Source organism: Diuraphis noxia, unplaced genomic scaffold, assembly GCF_037042655.1.
Source record: "Diuraphis noxia isolate RWA-SAM2 unplaced genomic scaffold, SU_Dnox_SAM2 contig0003, whole genome shotgun sequence".
NCBI classification, from domain to species: Eukaryota; Metazoa; Arthropoda; class Insecta; order Hemiptera; family Aphididae; genus Diuraphis; species Diuraphis noxia.
In genome coordinates, this window is record NW_028301713.1 from 49,359,562 (window position 1) to 49,364,710 (window position 5,149).

The following is a 5,149-nucleotide window of genomic DNA, read 5'->3' on the forward strand; positions in this document are numbered from 1 at the left end:
GAACCATTGTATAGTGTTATTCGGTATTCGCTTATTTTTATCACATTTTTTTTACACATGTATTCTAGTATTCGTGTTTGAACGTGTGATTTCAAAGTAAAAAAAAAAAAAAAATCAAAAATGCGTAAATTAGTGAATGCTACTTGTTTTATTGGTTGTGTTACTGCTGTGTTACTAATGTTACTGATTGTGTCCTAAACTTTTTTAAACCATGGAATAATTGGGTATTGGGTAATTATATAAAAATATATATATAGGTATAATCTATAAGAAAAAATAGTAAAATTAATTATTATTGACAACAATTTATTTTTTGACCTGTATAATATGTTCATTGTTTATGATATTTTATGTTGACGACAAAAGACTTCTATAAAATGTTGACCGAAAACGATTACAGATTAAACTTAGACACACTTGTGCGTTTACCAGAGCCTTTAGGGCAAATTTTTTTAGATCCATAAACGGTAATTCTAATTTTTTAGTTGGTACATTTTTGAGACCGTCTCCGCCCAATAATAATATGGTGCTCTTAGAATCAGAATCTAAATAATAATTAATATAATACATCTTTAAAAATTATAATTTTATTAAATACTTTATAATTAGATATATGCTTATTTAAAATATTATAATATTATACACACTAAAAAATAAAAATACACTGAACGCTAAGTTATACAAAGTTCACTTTCCTTGCTTTATTTCTCGCAAATTAATTTATTATTTCATTGTAGTCCAAGTTTGAAGCTATGTCTTCTTCAATAGATAATATTGCAAGTGAAGTTAGCCTATTACTTTGCACATAATTACAAGTCACTATAATGTTATAATGTTAAATTGCCTATATCAAACTCCTTAAAATACGACTGACTGCTGCCTCCTTAAGAGGACGCCACACCAGCGAAAACACCGTACAAAAACATGCCAATTTTGTTGGAATAATACGGCTTACAGAATTGTTTTAGAGCTAAATACCTTAATTAAAAGTTGTAGAGGAGAGTTATATCGGGTGACGTATAAGACTTGATTTTTGATATTTTATATTTTTTATACCAATTATTCACAAGTAAAAAAGTGAAAAAAACAGAAAACGCAAAACGATTTTATCGATTTTGAGAATGAAATATCAAAAATCGAGTCTTATACGTCACCCGATATAACTCTCCTCTACAACTTTTAATAAAGGTATTTTGCTCTAAAACCATTCTGTAAGCCGTATTATTCCAACAAAATTGGCATGTTTTACGGTAAAAAAATTGTAATTACGGCCGTCATGTGCTGCTTTCGTTTCTAGCGGCAGCGTTTGTCCCCTCCTAGTTCCGACATTCACGCTCGCGGGCAAGACAAAACCGGTCGGTCTGTTATCGGCGGTCCGCGCTCCGCACATCGTTGCCATTAATTTTATAAATACCTATTGTGTTCAGATTATTATTTACGTAAAATGAAACAAAATAAAATTATGCTCGATTTATTGCGCTGCCCGCGACCGTCCTTGCATAACCTATGACGTGACAGCCGCGACTATGAGTAAAAACTTATACTTTTTGAATAATAACAAATATTTAAAATCGTTTCAGGATAAATCGTTATCGTAACGCTATTTCGTAAAAATTTAAAATTCAAACGCACCTCAAATTTTTCCTAAAATGACGCTTTGAGATTTCTCTATAGCTACTTGAAGGAAAACTTATGGAAAACTTAGTGTTGTATTTTTAATCCTTAGTTATAAACGCAAAAATTTTTATGATTTTTCAACTTCAAAATTACTTGCAAATTTTCGCGTTTTCGACAGATTTCGTAAAATTTTGAACTATAAATGCTTATTAAAAAAAATTGTGACTTACGATTTTTAATTTTTTTTTAGCTACAATAGGAACAACTCATAAGGAACCTTTTTCCTATTTTCAAGTTTTTTTGGTCGTCCAACATTTTTTTACCGACACTTCAAAAAAAAATTCTCAAAAAAAGTGAAAATGCTTTTTTGTGATATACACTGCCAAATGGACCAGTATAGAAGAAATATACTTTGATCAATCATTTTGGGATTCCAAAATGTCTGAACCGCTACAAACGAGAGTCCTTTTTTTAAATAATATTTACTCTGAGTAATTAGATAATCTTTCACACGAATATCCGATTACTAATGAATCATGACTTATCTATTTTATTAACATATTATATTTTATATTTTTAGGTTTTATATGAAGTGTTTATTACCCGAAATTATTGATCCACAATTCCCTAAAAGAATGCTGAAATCAGATATTCGAGAACCAGACCACATAAAAAAAAAAATGATTATAAAGCAAAATGAATAAAATATTTGTATATAATTTAGACAAGTCTAATGTTTTTTTTTTTTTTTTTACTTTCTTAGATTGTAACTCGATGAGTGTAAATCAAGTTCAAGTAGTTTATTTATGGCTGATTAAAATGTTTATTGATATATATTAGGTATATTATTATCATTGAATAATATAAATAATAATATTTATTATAATCAATGATATAATGGTAATACATTCGAAAATATTGGTAAGTATAAAAATAAATACATAATAGGTATGTCTATTTATATTTGCAAAATAAATTTAAATCGTAAGTTATTGTACACGTAAAATATTAAAATGTATTACTCGAATACTTAAAATGTTTGTTTAAATGTCGTGAAACTAGATTTTCTAGCCTACATAGTACATAATATTGTTATATACAAATAGGTATACAATTGGGCAGACAGTGGCTTTAATTAAAAGATGGTTTGTGTATAAGAGTGAATATTTAAAATATTACGGCAGCAATGCAGCATAATTTACGACGTGTATAGTGTGTATACATTGTATATTTGCTCGATCCGTCACAGACGAAGGTCGATAAAATAATAAACATCGCTCACGAATGAGCACAATCGTCGGCCGGCAGCCGACAATGTATAGTGGGCGCGGCTTAAACGTCGCGTGCTTGCGGATCACGAAAACACCTAACAGCGCATTCTCTTGGTCGTTGCTTGTTTTCGTTTGCCTGTGTAGCGTCCTCTTAATTTATACACTGTTACCGAATAAACAGGAAAAAACATGTGATACATTTTTTATTATGTTAAATTAATTAAAACCTGGTTTAAATCCAAAGTCCGTGTCATGTGATTTTGAATTATCAGTAATAAAATACCATAAAAAAAAATACCCTGACACTGAAATTCACGGTTGTTTGTATCATCTAACAAAAAACGTTCATAAAAAAATTAACGTAATGGGTTTTGCTTCAAGGTATAAAAATTATGCTGATTTTTCATTATTTATTAAAATAGTTGTAGCTCTTTCATTTGTTCCAATCGAAGACCTAGATGCCACTATACAACAATTAGGAGATGATTTACCAGAATACTTACAACCTTTACTTGACTGGTTTGAGGACAATTATGTTGGGAGGGTTAATAGAAACGGAAGAGGTCGTCGGGCAGCATTATTCCCACCACACATTTGGAATTTTCACCTACGAGTTTTGAATAATGGTCAAGATAGGACTAACAACCATGCTGAAGCAGCTAATAGACGACTAAATGTCGAAATGGGAGTTCAACATCGTAGTTTGTGGTCTTTCATCAACTGTTTGCGAAAAGTACAAGCTGGGCGAGATGTATTTTACAGCCAACTTGAAGCAAGTAAAAGTCCCCCCTAAAAAATTAAAGAAAATTATTGATGCCGATAAACGTATTTTAAAAATTGTTCAAAGTTAAGAAAATAGAACTAAAATATCTTTTTTACGCGGAATCGCTCAAAATATTTCTCTGCATTAAAACAATATCATTTTTTAGTATTATTATAACACACGATACTTTATAGTTAATATAAATGACTTAATAGTTTTGACATAAAAAACTTCTTAGATATTTTTGATGTATTATAACACATTAGTATAACTAACTAATATAATTTGTTTTAGATATATTTTTAATTTTTACATTTTCTATTTATATATATATATATAATATAATATATTTGCATTTAAGTATTTTATATTCGAGGTTGACGTATTTTAATAAATATAAATAACTTATTAATTTTATTTACTAATTTAGAATTTCTTTTTTTTTACGTCAAATTGTCCTAGATCGCTTAAATTGCATCTTAAAATGCAAGTATTTTCTGATGTATAGACAAATTATATAAACTATTACAAATGGTTATTGTGAAAGAGCCATATTTTCCCCTCAAAATAATAGAGCAGATGATGTTAAAATATATTACACTCTTTTTTGAGGAAGAGGAAATATATAAATCGATTGAAACTATATGTTATCCCGGTGATGCAATACACTACCCTATAGAATTTTAAAATTAATTGATAGTATCAGTTTATCTTCACATAATAGAGCACCTATCATGATTTAAAGAAATACTATCCCACCAGCATTATGTAATGGAACACTGTTATGTGTGAAATTTTTAAATAATGTCATTGAAGCTAAAATATTAACTGAAAATGGGTGTATAATATTATATCATATAATATTATTATTATAATAATAATATAATAATATAATAATATAATAATAATTTATCATCGGCGTGCATCTTAGTTTCAACAGCCCTTTGGTGAAACACAAGTGGTACTCATTGACTATACATATACATCAGTTCATCATGCTCTATTTTTTGGTCCATGCCTCAACCAAAAATCAAAGTCCAGGGTGGTTGGATCTGCAAGACTGTATAGTGCAGCGTTTCCCAAAGTGTGTTCCGCGGAACCCTAGGGTTCCGTGGGACTATCTCAAGGGTTCCGTCAAATGTATGTGATGTCTGAAACATTTTTTGTAGTACTGTTTTTTTTTAGAAAAAATGGGGTTGAGTTGGAAGTAAAGACACATTAGGGTACCTCAAAACACAAACTATTTCCTAAGGGTTCCGTGATCTTAAAAGTTTGGGAACCGCTAGTATAGTGTATAGATATAATCATGTAGATTAGAAACTAGAAAGTTTAAAGAAATAGAGACTAATAAACAATAAAAACTGTATATTATATTTATAAAAAATGTCGCTGAGCCGTAACCCGAAAACTATGTTCTGTACTCAACTGTATATATATAGGTGTAGCTTCTAGAAATTTGGAGTACAACAATTGGAAGTACGCATTGTGTTATATTTAA